This window comes from Schistocerca gregaria, chromosome X (genome assembly GCF_023897955.1).
Source record: "Schistocerca gregaria isolate iqSchGreg1 chromosome X, iqSchGreg1.2, whole genome shotgun sequence".
Taxonomy (NCBI): domain Eukaryota; kingdom Metazoa; phylum Arthropoda; class Insecta; order Orthoptera; family Acrididae; genus Schistocerca; species Schistocerca gregaria.
In genome coordinates this window covers 135,407,973-135,427,111 of record NC_064931.1, presented here as the reverse complement: position 1 = coordinate 135,427,111, position 19,139 = coordinate 135,407,973, and positions in this window count along the sequence as shown.

The window sequence follows — 19,139 nt, the reverse complement described above, 5'->3', positions numbered from 1 at the left end:
TGACGGCACTTTGAACGGTGGACGTTATATTTCAGATGTGTTACGACCCGTGGCTCTACCCTTCATACGATCCCTGCGAAACCGTACATTTCAGTAGGATAATGCACGACCGCATGTTGCAAGTCCTGTACGGGCCTTTCTAGATACAGAAAATGTTCGGCTGCTGTCCTGGCCAGCACATTCTCCAGATCTCTCACCAACTGAAAACGTGTGGTCAATGGTGGCCGAGCAACTGGCTCGTCACATTACGCCAGTCACTACTCTTGATGAACTGTGGTATCGTGTTGAAGTTGCATGGGCAGCTGTACTTGTACACGCCATCCAAGCTCTGTTTGACTCAATGCCCAGGCGTATCAAGGCCATTGTTACGGCCAGAGGTGGTTGTTCTGGGTACTGATTTCTCAGGGTCTCTGCACTCAAATTGCGCGAAAATGTAATCACATCTCAGTTCTAGTATAATATAACTGTCCAATTAATACCTGTTTATCATCTGCATTTATTCTTGGTGTAGCAATTTTAATGGCCAGTAGTGTAGGTTAGGCTTTACTGTGGCTGTTATTGACATTAAATGAAACAATAAGTTTACTGTTACCAGTCACTGTTTATGTTGTGAGGTCTGGAACATGACAAGGGAATTAGAATTGAGAAAAACGGACGTAGCTGGTGGAATACTTAACTTTAATCCATAAATGGAGAACGTCGCTCTTTATGGTACATGATTCACAATATCAATAGGACGGATACTGGCGCTTTGCTAGAGGTCGTAGGAAATAACGTAGCTAAAGGCTATGCTAACTATCGTCTCGGCAAATGAGAGCGTAATTTGTCAGTGAACCATGGCTAGCGAAGTCGGCTGTACAACTGGTTCGAGTGCCAGGAAGTCTCTCTAGACCGGCCGTGTGGCGGCGCTCGGTCTGCAATCACTGATAGTGGCGACACGCGGGTCCGACGTATACTACCGGACCGCGGCCGATTTAAAGGCTACCACCTAGCAAGTGTGGTGTCTGGCGGTGACACCACAGTTTATATACCTCCACGACGCCTTTCAAAGGTTTAAACCTCCATCATCAGGTGGTTTTACATTGGTTATTATGACTTTTGTGTGTGTGTTGTGTTACGATTTTTCAGAGGAACTTGTGACACTGTCTACAGCATTCACAGGTTCTACATGTGATGTGTTACAACAGTGAAAGGAACCTGTGATCACTATAGACAGTGCCACAAGGTCGTCCAAATAATCGTAACACAACACACACACATAGACATCATGCTAACAAATGTAAATCCACCTGATGGATGAGGTTTGAATCATTGAAACGCGTCGTTGAGATAAATAAACAATGACTGATAACAGTAAACCTTTTACTTCATTTAATTAACATCTAAATTAATCCGACAGACTAAAAGAAACTACGAAAATGCCCCACTTTTAGAATTTGAAAAAGACTTCCAATAGAACAATACAAGAAACATTTATAAAACATTTAAAACAAAACTAACTGGTTACCAAACTCACAGCCATTGCTACAAAAATGAAAATGGCTGTTTGGCTCTTAACAACCAGCAAAATTATAAGGTTCTTGCTAATTATTTTGAAAAAGTATTTAACTGTCCAGAACAAGCGTATAAATTCCAACTACAGCGAACTAATAACATGAACTCTAACTATAAAGAATCTGACGAAATCGAAATAATTAAACAAATTAAATGACTTATAAACAATAAAGCATCCAGAGAAGACAGTAAATTTGCTGAACTACTAAAATCAGCTGGCCCTAACACTATAAAAGAGGCCACTCAACTAATAGGACATATCAGGCAAACTGAGAAAATACCTGAGGACTGGAAAACTGCCCTAATTCATCCATTGTATAAAAAGGGAATAGAACTGATCTTAATAACTACCGAGGAATCTCTCTTTCTCCCAGTCACATACAAAATTATCTCGCGTTCTTCACTTAATTGAGCCCAAGAACAGTTAGAATCTAAAATTTGTGAATACCAAGCAGGCTTTAATCCAAACAGATCCTGTCCGAAACAAGTTCTTAATTTAAAACTAATCCTTAGACACCAAAGTATTTCTGGGTACAATATTTTATGTAAATTTGTGGATTTTAAAAGGGCCTACGACTCAGTTGATCATGAATCTCTTTTCCAAATTTTAAAAGAGCAAGGGCTACATAATAAAATACTAACACTGATTAAGGAAGCGTTAACTGATACTAGCTCTAAAATTAAATTCATGGGAGAAATGTCTGAAGCATTTGATATAAACACTGGTTTTAGATAGGGAGATGGACTCTCCCCATTACTTTTTATCAGTGTTTTGAAGTGGCGAGAGCAAAAGTGGAGTCAAAATATAGATCAATCAATGATTTGGTAATTTTAACTTCGGATATTACCGCACCTCAAAAACAAATTAAAATTCTTATAAAAATTGCGGAAAAAGTAAGACTGCAAAGATCATTCGAAAAAGGGAATATATGACATGAAACAAACAGGCAGAAACGTTTTTGAACACAAAATGTGGAAAAATAAAAACGGTTTCCCAGTTTAAATACTTTCGGAAAGCCGGCCGCGGTGGCCAAGCGGTTCTTGGCGCTTCAGTCCGGAACCGCGCGACCGCTGCGGTAGCAGGTTCGAATCATGCCTCGGGCATGGATGTGTGTGATGTCCTTAGGTTAGTTAGGTTTACGTAGTTCTAAGTTATAGGGGACTGATGACCTCAGATGTTAAGCCCCATAGTGCTCAGAGCAATTTGAACCATTTCTGGACTTTCGGAAAGTCATACAAGAAAATGGTCTGGAAAAATCTGCAAACGAAGATAGTTGTCAAAAACGACAACTGCTCAACTCAAAACATTTATAAGAAGAAGTAGATTTCTAAACTGAGTAAACTTAGGCATTACAGCACTGTAATCAAACCTGAATGTCATTATGGGGCAGCAACTTTAATTTTAAATAGAAAGAGAAATATTGAAGAAATTCAGTAGAAACAAAGAGAGATTATTAAGAAAAACTTATGCTTCAAAACTACTGATGCAGAAACTTATAGGCTGAGAAGAACAGAAGAATACACAGACATGTATGGTGACATGAGAAAGAGCAGGTTTAAAATTTAAGGGCACGTTAAAAGAATAGCATCCCCTAGGTCGACATAACAAACAGTAGAATTTACGAAAACAGAAGTAAGGCCAAAACTGAACCATTGAAATGGATCGCTGCGATTAAGGAGGATCTTAAAGTAGCCGGTATAGCTTAGGCAGACGTAATAGATGGAAAATAATTCAGGCAAAAGATATTTGCTTTCGAAAGTTGGTTGGAGGGAAATTCCAAAAAACTTAGAATTGTGTGAATCACGTACCCAGAAAGCTTGGATCGCACTGGTAACAATACAGTGATTTTGCTCCCCTGCAGAACTACAGCCAAAATTTGTACTTTGTCACACATACTGCCAGAATTCTGAAACTTACCTCTCAGACAGTGCGTTGCTCCACTTTCTCTAAGTTCTTCCTGTTATTCTTTTTCTGGTTGTGCTACATAAATACGCCCCAACATTGAGATTGCAATTTTCAGCTTGTGCTTTTCCTCGCACTGAAGTCTATTTCTTCCCAAGCTATTCACCTAAATACCGATTACTTGTGTTTAAAGAATCTGGTGTCAGTTCAGATGTTCCCATCTTCACCTACATTTTCTGTAGAATTGACTGTCATAGGTGAGATCAAGTCAGCAAGTGTTGGGTTTTGTAATATTTGCCTTCCAATTTGGTTGAAGAACAAAGGATACTTATTTAATGCTCACACCTGTACGTCCTTAAATTATTTTCTACTGTTTCATGTCGTTTATAAGTATTGCATCTATAATACAAGTGTAAATATCCTAACCTATCGTTCTGTGATGTATGCGATATATTTGAGCTACTTAGGCTCACTGTATCACAGTGACAAATCCTACATCATTATACGATGATCCCTGCAACCATATGGATCGTTTTCTGCATTTAAAAAAATATAATTTCATGTGGAAATATGTACTGTGCATCTGAAACTGGAAGCGGCAGATATATACATTTTCATATCATTCGATGTTAGTCACCAGGGGACAACACACTGATATTAACAAAGGTTTCACTGTACCCAAGGCCACCTGGACTGCTGTCTGGCAACTGCCTCAGATAGGGAGACAAAGGGAGTAGCCACATCTACATCTACATTTATACTCCGCAAGCCACCCAAGGGTGTGTGGCGGAGGGCACTTTACGTGCCACTGTCATTACCTCCCTTTCCTGTTCCAGTCGCGTATCGTTCGCGGGAAGAACGACTGCCGGAAAGGCTCCGTGAGCGCTCGAATCTCTGTAATTTTACATTCGCGATTTCCTTGGGAGGTATAAGTATGGGGAAGCAATATATTCGATACCTCATCTAGAAACGCACCCTCTCCAAACCTAGACAGCAAGCTACACCGCAATACAGAGCGCCTCTCTTGCAGAGTCTGCCACTTGAGTTTGCTAAACATCTCTGTAACGCTATCACGCTTACCAAATAACCCTGTGACGAAACGCGCCGCTCTTCTTTGGATCTTCTCTAGCTCCTCTGTCAACCCGACCTGCTACGGATCCCACACTAATGAGCAATACTCAAGTATAGGTCGAACGAGTGTTTTGTAAGCCACAAAGCAGCTGTAGGAAGTGAGGCCAAGTTACCTAATAATGTAAAGTTCTAGTAATTTATTTTCTAATGACAGAATTTATATTGCTATACCAGGACTAGAACCACAATTTAGTACTTTATCTTGAGAGATATGTGTAAATTTCATTGTTTCTGAATTTGTAAACCTGCAGCTTTCCACCGAGTTGTTATGTACCTCTACAAATTTGTAGGTATTTTTCATCTCTTAACAGGACCATTTAATGTAGCAAATCAGAGACATTTAAGTAGAAAACGTGTTCTTTTTGTGGTGTTTACAAAAATGACCCATTAATGTGCGATTGTTAAGCACATTCCCTTGGAAACAAACAAATAACCTTACCCTCCATCCTCTCCCTCCCCCCCCCCCTGCCCTACCAGCCTATTTTAACTGGCTAACAACCTTTGCTCTTATGGAAGCTGTCACCCACTTACCACAGATTGAAATAAAAATGTTTCCCACCTTGCAGCTTTTATGCAGCTTTTCTCACAAGAATCTACAACTACCTGTCACATTTGTGTAACTTCATAATGTACACTAAGTTTTGCTTGTGCTCTCAGTAGATTCATAATATAATAGCTCATTTCAATATAAATATGTTACCATGAGGACATCAAGCTGAAGTTTCAGTGTTGACAGATACTCAACGTAAAGTAACAAGGTAGACTGCTTCTTCTTCAGTCATCTGCACGTAACTAAATTGGATTATAGAAAAATTGTACAGGTGTGTTTCTTTCTTGTATATACTCTCTCACAAGACCACTTTTTAGTTGATTTTTTTTTTGTTTCCATTCATCTCACACTTTCATTTCTCTCGTGTACTTGTATCCTTGCATTTTTTGTTCCAGTTGTCTTGTCTCCAGATGAAATCATTTTCTCTGCAGCTGTTTTCCAAACGTTAATGGGAGACTGAAGTACCTCCACTGGTGAGTGCACTGCTCTAGATAATCAGGGACCTGCATTGAACTCCTGGCCAGTTCACAATTTCGATCTTTGTTAATGTTTCAAATAAAAATCTAAGAATGGAAAGTTAAAAATATTATGAAAAGGGAAGATTGCTATTCTCCGTAAAGATACCTTGAGTTGCAGGCATACACGATGAAGAGACTGTTGGATATAAGCTTTCTGCCAGTTCCCTTCCAGAAAAGAGAAACTCATATTCACACAAGCTAGAACACCTGACATACACGACTGCTGTCTCCAGCCAGACGGCAACAGAGACATGTTGAACAGTAGCAATAATACAGAGCACGGCGGCGAAGGGGAGGGACAGTGAGATATGGGTGAGGGAGCAGGAACTGGCCTTGCCTGGAGGAGCACACTGTGACTAGAGGTGGCAGGATAGGGCTGACAGATGCAGCATAGGGAGGCTGTGGGAGAAGGAGAAAATGGGGAAAATGGAGAGCAGAAAGGAGACACGAAGAGAAGGAAAGAAGACCGCTGGATGAAATGGCAGAGGATAGCACATAATGAGGGTGACGGGAGGCGAATTGTGAAGTGACAGGACAGAGGGGGTGGAAACAGTTAGACGGAGAATGTAGGGTCAGTACGTTAACGTAGGTTGAGGATGGAATGATTTTAAAGCGAACAATAGGTTGTAAGGATGTCTCCCACCAATGACTGCAGCAGAGCTGTTATATATAACAGGATTCGAATAGAAAGTGCTGAGTGGATTGGGCAGGCCTTGCACACGGATCTTTCACAAGAGTAGTGTATGTCTGTGATGGCCTTTTTGAAACCTTCAGCAAACTGGGAAAGGGAGCTACCATCACTGCAGGGCGCCAGTCTGTATGGGAGTTATTTCTTTTTGTGTAGACAGTATTTTCATCATGCTTGTCTGCCTCTCAGTGTGTCATCTTTACAGTGACATGTAATCTATCCTTTTCATGGTATTGTCAAATAGAACCCTTGTTTACAGATTGTAGAATTCCCCATAAACTGAAGAAATGAGACAAAACTCAAGCTGCAACAAATAATTCAGTGTGTTTTGTCTTGTGTTAGTAAAAGCTGCAACACATTTACCATGGTCACAGTAAATCAGTACGACACCCAGAGAACATATCACGATCATAAAAATTCATAACAAAGTGTACCTTGAGAAAACTGTTTACTTCACTGTGTTAATGATTCACTTGCTTTATGAATGTGTGTGTGTGTGTGCGTGTTTATGATTATTGTAGCATGCATAAGAGTATTTCGTAACAGTATACTGTAAGGATATCCAATATCCAGATGCAGAAGGTGGCTACAGTCTGGAACCGCGCAATCGCTACGGTCGTGGGTTCGAATCCCGCCTCGGGCATGGATGTGTGTGATGCCCTTAGGTTAGTTAGGTTTAAGTAGTTCTAAGTTCTAGGGGACTGATGACCTCAGAAGTTAAGTCCCATAGTGCTCAGAGCCAGCCCGAGAGCGTTGCTGCTCACGTTGCTGTAGGACTCTTGATTTGACAAAATTTGATCAACAATGCAGGATTCAAATTTGGAGAGAATACATCTAACAACGATACAGGGCTTTCATAACATTGCAGCTTATAATTTGGCTTCATAGTCAGTCACAGACTTCAATGTTAAGCAAAGTTATAATGCATGTGTACTGCTTTTATGAGCCATAGTAACCTGTACCTGGAATCAAGATGCGAAGGTTTCGTGTTACCTGCACCTGGAATTAAGAAGTGAAGATTTCATGTTAGTAATAATTAATAATACGCATAGTGAATTATTAGCAAAATACAGAAATGATTATATTTGTGTTGATAAGACTCTCAGTCTAAATGGCTATGATTTTGAATTTACCATGATACAAGTACTGGATTATATGAGGCAAGGATTTCCATGCATTTTCCTCATTTCTGACAGAAATGACAATGATTTGCTGACCGCATTTTTCAACTGTGTTAAGTCACATGTTGGACAGTTTTACCACAAGATCTGCTTGAGACCTACAGTATTGCTTGGAACAGAATAAAAGAGGCTCCGAAAATGAGACTTTTCTGCACCTGGCATGGGGATAGAGCATGGAGGAACAGCACCAAGAGTAAAGTTCTGCACAAGGACAACAGAAATGATGTGTACAAGCTTGTTAAGATATTATTGCAGGCGAGAGAAGTTGCTATGTTTGAAGAATCGCTCTAAAAAGCACTCCAGAAGCTCTGTAGTGATCCAGATACATCCGAATTTGGTCATTATTCCAAGACCTACTATGAAAAAAATGCGAAGTGTTGAGCATATAGTCACAGGATGCAAATTGCACTCAACACGAACATGCACTTGGAGAGTATGCACAAGCCTTTGAAATACATATATGGTAACGCAAAAGAAGTGAAATGACTGGACAAAAGTATATATGCATTGATGTTTTTAACAGTATAGCTGTTTTGTATGCTTATTGTGATCATGAAAGGAACGATAACTAGTAAAGTAAGAGACATTCGCATTAGACACAAGTCTTTTTGATGGATAACTTCATTACTAAGGTAGACAGTGGTTGGGGAGTACCTGCTTCAAGATCATCTGAAGTTTATCTTGTGAAAGACAATAAAGTCTACTGTAAGTGTAGATTAGTGTGCAGTATGCATTCAATGGTATTCTTGCACATGCATTGATTACAGTATTAAATATGTGTAACCACATTCACATTGTTTGCCAAATGGAAAAGAAGAGCAGATATAATAATGCCTTGTAAAATCATGAACTGTCAGATACGCTTGTTACTGATACTGGAGATATGTCTGTGATTAATGAGAGGAATGCAATTTTAGACCAAGTAACTGTAAATGCTAACTCCAGTACCCAAGAAACACTATCAGATGAAAAGAAAAAGATTATTTGAGTGTTGCTGGAATGTCACCTAGCCAAAAAATGCTGACATCATTGATGGCAGAAGTAGATGCTTCTTGAACCCACGGCAACAGTTTTTTCACTAGCCCAGAAAGGAGTCACAAGAGAAAACTTGTGCCACAGAGGAGGCTGTCTTCTAAAAACAGAACAGACCATCATGCCACATCCTACAGCAATGTCTGCAGTTATGCTCTCACGTTCTTATGGTGTCAGATTCAAATGACTTAAGTCTAGATCGTGTTCAACATGAGTCAACGCGAACTTCACAAAGCACTGGCCTTCCTTATGGAGGACTTTCATACATATAGGGCACTTTCCATTAAATTTGTTTTTACCTACCATTTTTAGTTGTCTTATCACTTCACCTTTTGAGATTGACCTACCTGAACGATGCCAGACATACATACATGTTGAATAGTCATCAGTAAACTTAATGCCACAGTGTTTGAGGAATCTGGATTGTGTAACGCCTTCCATTTGCTCTTTCCACTTTAAAAATTCGCCTTCACTAGAGAAATCCTGATTTCACGCTATTTAATGAGCGGGTTGGAAATGATCACTGCAACATTTTTAGGCTCAGCTTAAAATGTACTCATCACACACTTCAACCTCTTCTGCTGCTGCATTACGCAATGAAGGTTTTGTTGGTGTAGTTTTAAACTTCTTCTGCAACTAAAACTCTTGTCGCTTATGTACAGTGTATCACTGGCAGGAACATGAAGGTTCATTATTTGTAACATAAGGTACGATTTCGGTCAGCTGCTGTGGGTGTGCTTCGGAAATATGGCGCCTCAGAGTCTTCAGGTAATTATATTCGTTTCCGAAAATTTCACACTTAAATACACTAATTTTAAATACTTTTCACGACACAGCATTCCTAGTATAAGCAACGGCAGTAAATAAAGTGGAGTACAAAAAGGCGAGGAAAAAGCAAATTCTATCACTGCAGTACTCTAAAGGCGACGAACAATCGCTCACACTGTAAAACACGGCAAACAAGCAAATGCTCACTCTGCAAATCACTACAAAAGAGACGAACAAATAAAACTGGCTCAATAAAAACAGGTGCCCCAAGCAGTAACGACGGCCAAACATCATGCAATATGCGCTACACGGCATGGACCATAGACTTTACCCTCGACTGTTCTGGTTAGCATAACAGATAGGTATGGTGGGGGGGGGGGGGGGGGGGTGAATAGGCGAGATTTGCTCCATGTCCGGAGCTGGATTTCCTCTAGGCCAGCGCTGTCCTGAGCAGCAGTGGCTACTGCACAGCTGCGTCCATCAGTCGTGGCAGTTGGCATGGACATCGGAATTATCCTCTGGTCGCTGTCGTCTCGGCACGTCGAACCTCGCCCAGGCCGGCAACACTATGGGGTTAACTCGTCTGTACTCAGACAGAGATTTGCTGAGAGCTCATGAGTAATAACATACGAAGTAGAGTGCGGTCCACATCCGTGTACCCTATATAAGGAACTGTCATTAGAAGTAACCATTGCAGGAGGTCTACTACAGACAAATAGGTGGCTTCCCTGGGAAGCCCAATGTCGCAGAGCCTCAACCTGGCTATTACGATGCTCTCCAAATGGAGAAAGACAACGGCGCAATATTAACATCAGGTCCCAACGCCTGCAATTGAGACACGCTGCCCGGCCGGTGTGGCCGAGCGGTTCTAGGCGCTACAGTCTGGAACCGCGCGACCGCTACGGTCGCAGGTTCGAATCCTGCCTCGGGCATGGATGTGTGTGATGTCCTTAGGTCAGTTATGTTTAAGTAGTTCTAAGTTCTAGGGAACTGAAGACCTTAAACGTTAAGTCCCATAGTGCTCAGAGCCATTTGACCCATTTTTGAGACACGCTGCCGTGACAGCAAGCTGCATGCCAGGTGGCCTGAATTAGTCGGCCGCCAAAGGCGTTTGCCCTTTCCGAGACTTGTGTTTACACCGGTGCGGTGTCAGAGTTTATCCGAGCATCCGGCCATTGTCTGGCCGCCGCCACAGCGTAAAACCCGGATTAGCGCACCTTTCAGGCGGCTGCACTTGTCGCAGTGCAGTCTGGCCGAACGAGCACAATACTCCAGCTATGCATTCAGATCCTGCACGGCTGGACACAACATGAATCAGGACGCCAGAACTATCATAAAAAAATCACTATTACCTATCCTACAGCTACGTCCTCAACTACGCTATGGATGCCTACGACATGCATCATGTCCACACACACAACACATTCGCATCACTAGGATACTTAAGGAAATTATGCGATAATCTACTTACCAGAGAAATTAAAACTTTAACTTGGCCCTGTGTGTGAAAGTTATGTGGTTAAAGACAGAAAACCGCACGTATTCTTCCACTACCTTGTTGGCGTCTTGTCTTCAGTTCAGACTTTATTGTGAACGAACCTAAATAGAACATTAGTAAATTTCTTAATCTAACCTGTTGTGCAAAATGGTGAACTGTTCCTCGAATTAAACCAAATGTAAATATCGGAGTATCATTTCTTCTCGTAGACCACGTCTCCTAACTTAAAATCCTGCGTACACTGTCCACGTACAATAGAAATAAAAGTAATTTATGTTATACGTGACAATGCTCCCTAGAACATACTTCATAAAAGAAAACAAAATCTCCCCTCTTCTGGTATGGGCCCAGGTAGTGGTAGCGTGGATTTGTCATAAATGAAAGTGGCATCCTGAGAACGCTCAACTGGCACGGGAGACCACAACAAATAACAACAACAAAAAACAACAGAAATCCGATAATGAAACCTGTTACTCGCAGCAGACCCGAACGCCTCCTCAGTATTCTCCCGGAATCAGATGATCGTTCCCTCCGTCATAGCCAACTCAATATTACATGTTTTACAAGCGCTAACTGCCATAGTAAAGGTAACGGACGATAGCCAGCACGTTTACTCCTCTTCATACTTAATAGTCAAAATTTGTGTTACCTTCCCTTGTGTTCTAGCACGTAGACAGTTGAACTAAGCCACCCACACTTTTCTTTACCAATGACACAAATCTATTTGCATGATTAGCTAACAACAATTCACTTTACGCAAAGCTACGTACAAAAATTAAAATCACTAAATTAACTTCTTATCCTAATTACGCTGAACTATATATTCCTGCGGTCTAGCGCTATACTACTCGTTGAACGGTTTCAGGGGGCTGATATGGTGCATTCCCACGGATTTTCCAGAGTCCAGTATCTCCTGTTCATACACATTCGGAAGTGCAACCCGTCTATTGCGTAACAGACCATTTTTGTCGATTGAAAAGGTGGAAGGATTTAAGCAATACTTTCTCCCCCACCTGATACTGCCGATCTTTGTTTTTTTTGTCAACATGCACCTTTTTTTTGAGGGCCACTTTCCAGAGCCTGCACAGTGCTCGCTCCACTATCCGTTGCCATGCTCTGGGTGAATAATCCATAGTCTCAGCTCAGTCAATCCGGTGGATGTTGGTTCTCGACCACAGTGATGGGAGGTATCGGTGTCATGCAATATGGTGACTCGTTCATCACATCTCAGAAGTCGTTAAGAAAGACATCCCAGGGTGAATGCTGTTTCACACTGTAGAGCCGGCATAGATTGTCTAACTCCTTCACGATCCGTTCCGCACAATCTGACGATAGATGATAGGCTGATATGGAGACTGGTTTGATTTTGAGGAATCTAAAAGTCTTCTTCAACTTCTGCGATTTAAATGGCTGGTCATTGTCGGATATGAGCGTGTCGACGTGACCGACATGTTGGATTAAGTCTTTGCGTCATGCATTGGAGACCATCCGTCCTGTCGCCTTACGTAATGGCGTCAGTGTTACAAAATTGGATGTCAGTTCAATCACCGCTATTATAAAGCAGAAGCCTCCCTTAGTTCTGGGGAGGGGTCCTATTAGATCTGTGGTACCGATTTGTCGCAATTGGACAGGCACGATTAGGAGGAATCCGTGTAGCCTGTATCGAAGGTCTGGCCTTTTGGCAATCCTTGCATACAGATAATACCTTTCTGATGCACCTCTCCATATTTTTTAAGTGGCACAACGTCTTTAATTTGAGGAAGCAATTCCGTGGATCGAAATTCACATAGCTGCGATGTATGTACCAAATTATCTTGTTTATAGATTGTCAGGGATACGTGCTACCGATATGGAGTCCACCGCTTTCCTGTGAAAAAAAAAAAAAAAAAAAATACCATTCCTTAGGAGGTAGAACTGCCTGATGTATGCTTTGCTCCTGCCTTCCCACATGTTCCTCACTTTTACGAGAGCGAGACCTTTGTCCTGATCTCTTGCAGTGTCTCTCATAGTTAGCATAATTTTGTTTTCCAACGCGACCTTACGCATGTAGAAGAGACTGAAATGGTTTTTCTTCCAAATCACCGCTAACCTCGCCCATCAGACCTGTCTGTGAGCGCGACAGTGCGTCGGAAATTATGTTGGTTTCTCGTGGCACATATGTTATTGTGAAGTCGAACTCCTGCAAGGCTAACAATCATCTAATTAGCCGTCCACTGCTCAACTTGGCGGTCAAGAGAAATTCAAGGGCTTTATGATCGGTGAAGACGCGTGTCTTCTGATCGCATAGAAGGATCGAAACTTCTTAAAGCCCCATTCGACGGTCAGAACCCCTAATTATGTGATCGAGAAGTTTCTCTCGCACTTGGTAAGAACTCGAGTACCGAGAGCAGTGCTTTTGTGCACCCGTACTCCGTTCTCATCGATCTCTTGAAAGACCAAAGCTCCCGCGCTCGATTTGGGGCTGTCAGTTGCCATAGAGAACACTTATGAGAGACGATGGTGTGAAGATATCGCTGCTTTGAATAAAGCGTCTTTCATAGATAAGAACTCGCCTCTGCGATACTACACCACACCTAAGGAGTGTTTCTGCTGGTAAGTCCCCATAGGTGTGCGGTTCCTAGTGACCTTACCATTATAAACTTTTGTTGAGTTAATGAGACCAAGAAACCCTCTTAAATGGTTTCTCATCGTTGGTATCGGAAGTTTGGCTATATCTTCTACTTTGTCTGGGCCTTCCCCAGAGACGATGTGGCCACGAAATTCAGCTTCGGGTGTCCCGAATTGTGGTTTCTCACCTTTGACAGTAACGCCATGGGTCCTTAATGTGGAGAGCAATTCATTCATGACTTTGTTATGTTTTCCCCATCTGCTTTCAGTGACAAAAATATCGCCCATATAACTTGTAATTATCTCTTTCAGTGCGTGATTACGGATCTCATCAAGTCCTCGTAGGGAAGCGGACGAAGTAATCTTCAAGCCAGAGAGAAAACGCTTGAACTGATAGCAGCGTTTGAAAACAGAAAATGCCGTGTACTGCCTACGTGCAGGATGCACGTTCACCTGCCAAAAACTTGAGGGGAATTCAGTGGAGGAGAATACTTTCACTCCATGAAATTTTTGCAGTAATTCTTCGAGTTTCTCTGGTCGATCTATCTCTGGAGCGATAATCGTTTTGGTTTATCGCGAATCGAGTATCACTCGTATCGATCCGGAGGGGGCCGTTATATGTTGACACAGCCTGTTCAATTACTCCTTCACTGGGCATCCGTTGTATTTCTAGTGTTAATTCCTTCATGTACTCCAGTGGTATCGGTATGGCGCGACAAAGAACTTGTTGTGTTCTTTAATCTTAAATCCTTAATGACTCCCACTTCCGGTGCAGATACCTCCATGTTGGAGTGTAGTATGTCAAGCAGGTGTTCCTTATAGTGGTAGCGGATATGGTTTATGTGTTCGATCTTTTGTCAATTTGTCTCAGACTCCGGTGTGACTTCTTCCTGTGCTTATTTACGACGGTAATTATGAAGGTCCTCTCGTTTTTGCAGAGCGTTCTCGCACACAGCCAAGGTTCAGGCAGTTTTCAGGAATTTAGGCTCGAATAGCATGTTGTTCGAAACGTAACTGGATCTCGTTACCCTTTTAGAATACCACGACAACCCTCCCGAGATAGAGTACGCCCTGTTGTTCGTTTAAGAAATCTACCTCGATGACGAGATTAGCAGCCAATTTTGGCGCCACTACGACGTTCGCTGTTAATGTATCCCTGACACTTGAAGTCTAACCTCGTCTGTCTCGATGCTTCTGTTACTTTGTCTACAATGGCCCCTTGCACTTTTGCTCATTTCACCAACTGTATTCGGAAACACACTTTTCAAAGACCGTGTCGGCGATAGCCGAAATTTCACTTCCGCTGTCAAACATTGCTGTCAGCTCTGTATTGTCTATGTATACTTTTTTGATTGGGTGCAGTTCCTGCGATTCTATCAGTCTTTTTCCGCTAATAGAATGTCCAACATGTCCTCATACTGGAGAGCATCGATGTGGCTTTTTCCGCCGACTTTGCAGGCATCTGCATACCATGTCCCGCTGACAGCGCTAGTAACTGCTGCTCAGGGCTTCCCTGTTGATTATTGCTAGTAGGGTTTCGTGGGCGACGTTCAGCGACCTCTCCTTGTGCTCTGTACTGTTCCAGAATAATGCTTTTTGTCGGAACTGTCTACCATTATCATTACGGTGGTAGTACGAATTATTCCAGCGTCCTGTTTGTCGGGGATAGTTGCGGTTGTGTCCGCTGTCGCCTGTGGTTCTATCGCCGTTCTTCGTAATAGTTACCTTCCTGCAGGTTTTCGTCTCTGAAATCAGTCCCGCATCTGTGTTCCCTCGTGCTCTGTTCATCCAGTGTGAATCCAGGTTCTCGCAGAGTATCTTTGAATGATACAATATCGTTCCCACACTTGCCAATCTACGTTTGTTGGGGGTGTGATGGCAGCTTCATATGACAGAAGCGGATTATTTCTACATCCCTATATGGGTTATCGGAGATTAGGTTCTTTTTGCCTAGCGTCTAGATGAATTTCGCAGGGCTCTTAAATCCTGAGGCGACTAGATCCTTGCTAAACGTGATGTCATGTTCAATGCGTTCCTGTGTTTTGGTCGACCAAAAGTTGGCCAAGTACGGTGAGCATTTTGCCGCGATCGTACATTTCTCTCGAGGAGCCTACATACAAAATCTAATTAGCACTCGAGTGGCCAATGTGGAGGTAGCGAGATGTCAAACTGAGAAATGAAAGTCTTCGGGCGTACGGTATTCCCGTTGTCTACGTAGTTCTGCAATTTTCTGACGGACACAAGGTGTTTAAAATCGAAAGTGTCGTCCGTACGTCCTCGTAATGATGTCCCAGCCGGACTGTCTGGTACTGGCTCCCAACTCGTAGTGCCTGCCCCGCTTACTACAGGATTCGCCACACTGCTGATGTTCTCATCAGTTCTGCGTAGTGGTATGCAGTTGTTTAATATGCAGTTGTTGTTACTACATCTCCTCATGATATTTGTTCCAACTGCTCCCGTAATTTGGTGAAACCATTCTCAATTTCGTCACAAAGGACGATGCATTTCATGATCGCCTTATATACACTCCTGGAAACTGAAATAAGAACACCGTGAATTCATTGTCCCAGGAAGGGGAAACTTTATTGACACATTCCTGGGGTCAGATACATCACATGATCACACTGACAGAACCACAGGCATATAGACACAGGCAACAGAGCATGCACAATGTAGGCACTAGTACAGTGTATATCCACCTTTCGCAGCAATGCAGGCTGCTATTCTCCCATGGAGACGATCGTAGAGATGCTGGATGTAGTCCTGTGGAACGGCTTGCCATGCCATTTCCACCTGGCGCCTCAGTTGGACCAGCGTTCGTGCTGGACGTGCAGACCGCGTGAGACGACGCTTCATCCAGTCCCAAACATGCTCAATGGGGGACAGATCCGGAGATCTTGCTGGCCAGGGTAGTTGACTTACACCTTCTAGAGCACGTTGGGTGGCACGGGATACATGCGGACGTGCATTGTCCTGTTGGAACAGCAAGTTCCCTTGCCGGTCTAGGAATGGTAGAACGATGGGTTCGATAACGGTTTGGATGTACCGTGCACTATTCAGTGTCCCCTCGACGATCACCAGAGGTGTACGGCCAGTGTAGGAGATCGCTCCCCACACCATGATGGCGGGTGTTGGCCCTGTGTGCCTCGGTCGTATGCAGTCCTGATTGTGGCGCTCACCTGCACGGCGCCAAACACGCATACGACCATCATTGGCACCAAGGCAGAAGCGACTCTCATCGCTAAAGACGACACGTCTCCATTCGTCCCTCCATTCACGCCTGTCGCGACACCACTGGAGGCGGGCTGCACGATGTTGGGGCGTGAGCGGAAGACGGCCTAACGGTGTGCGGGACCGTAGCCCAGCTTCATGGAGACGGTTGCGAATGGTCCTCGCCGATACCCCAGGAGCAACAGTGTCCCTAATTTGCTGGGAAGTGGCGGTGCGGTCCCCTACGGCACTGCGTAGGATCCTACGGTCTTGGTGTGCATCCGTGCGTCGCTGCGGTCCGGTCCCAGGTCGACGGGCACGTGCACCTTCCGCCGACCACTGGCGACAACATCGATGTACTGTGGAGACCTCACGCCCCACGTGTTGAGCAATTCGGCGGTACGTCCACCCGGCCTCCCGCATGCCCACTATACGCCCTCGCTCAAAGTCCGTCAACTGCACATACGGTTCACGTCCACGCTGTCGCGGCATGCTACCAGTGTTAAAGACTGCGATGGAGCTACGTATGCCACGGCAAACTGGCTGACACTGACGGCTGGGGTGCACAAATGCTGCGCAGCTAGCGCCATTCGACGGCCAACACCGCGGTTCCTGGTGTGTCCGCTGTGCCGTGCGTGTGATCATTGCTTGTACAGCCCTCTCGCAGTGTCCGGAGCAAGTATGGTGGGTCTGACACACCGGTGTCAATGTGTTCTTTTTTCCATTTCCAGGAGTGTATTTCTTGCTTTATTTCGTGACTTTGCTCTCTTAACGTCTTTCTTCGCCTCTCTGACCTCTGTTGTTGCTAGCTGTTTAGTTTCTTGTGCTTCCTTCAAGGCACACACAGATAGTGTTCTGGTCTTTTTGCCTTCCTCTTTCACTTCCCATTTAATCTTCTCGAACACTACTGGCTTCATAGCCCTGTCTTCCGCTTCTTTTTCCGTTTGCTTTCATTTTTTATTTTTCTCTCTTTCGTTTGAGTCTTTTACTTCATTTTCAAGCATTTTCTTGAATTCTAGTTCCCTCGCTACTGCCGTTGCTTCCATTTTCTTTAATAACGTGAACAAATCGTCCCCACTCCGTTTGTGGTGTCCCAACAAGCACTTGAAACCGTAGTTCTCGGCCACCTCAAGAGCCTAGTCGTGTCACAGGCCGCCAATCCCGAGATAGTTAAAAGGACTAGTAGATTCCGTGAGGTTACATCGGTAGTCACTTGACGCGCGCACACCAGCACAAAGCTCTGAGTGACCACGACAGACGTACCGCATTCATAGCAGGGCGAGGACAGTGCATTTCTCAAGTATTTACAGACTATAACTGCAAGCTCCTTTACCGACACAGAAATTTTAGAAAATACATTTCTCCTTAACAAATCAACCTAATGATATTTTAAGTAGATGCAACTTAAGTCTCCTGCCTATCACCTGTAGTGACGAAGGACAGATAAATTTAGTATAAATGGAAGGAGGCAAGCCAAAGGGCTAGTAACGTTCCATTGCAAACTACCTCTTCCACTCAAACTACTCCAGCACATTGAGCACAACTTCGTCGCCCTCCATGGTACCCATCACTCTTCCAAAAGATCTCTTCATTTCCACCTTAAAAATTTTTCTTCCTGGTGTAATGGAAAAACAATGAATCCTGTCCAAACCAAGGTAATAATCATAGGATGAATCCTCACCTCTGTTTAACCGCTGTCACTACACCGTCCCCTTTTTCCACCAATATATAACGACTTGTGTTCACCTCCAATAAATTGTCCAAATGGGTCTGAGCACTATGGGACTTAACATCTGAGGTCATCAGTCCCCTAGATTTAGAACTGCTTAACCCTAACTAACCTAAGGACATCACACACATCCATGCCCGAGGCAGGATTCGAACCTGCGACCGTAGCAGTCGCGCGGTTCCGGACTGAAGCGCCTAGAACCACTCGGCCACAACGGCCGACTGTTCACCTCCATAACCCCAAATTTCTTACCCGTGGTAACATGATCTCACTCCTCCCTCCTAAACTACAAATGCTTATAAAAATTATTCTTTCTTATCAGATATCGTCTCTCACTTTCGTATCCCCTCCGTAAAGGCTCCTGCACGTTCCGCGCTTCTCCTACTTCCTAGAACCGAGCTAACATAACACTCTCATCAAACTTTCATTTAAATCTGCTTACAGACTGGCATCAAGCTCCTGATTTTCCTTATATCGTCACTTCCCACAAAACAGTCTCGCCATCCATTTGTTTTATCTGGACAGGTTATCATTTTCCAGCAGTTCTTAGCCCCATCAGATTAGGAACAGCAACATCATCAAGATCAATACATTTTATTCCCGAATCTTTAATTGAACCTCTATTGACAAAGTATATACTCATGTAAGTTAAAAAAATTCGCTGATGGTCACCAATGTGACCAATATGTGTAGCTTACATCCATGTTAAGCAAAGAATTCAACAGTTAAAAAAATTAAAGAAGGTTATCTACATTCACTATTACTGGTTG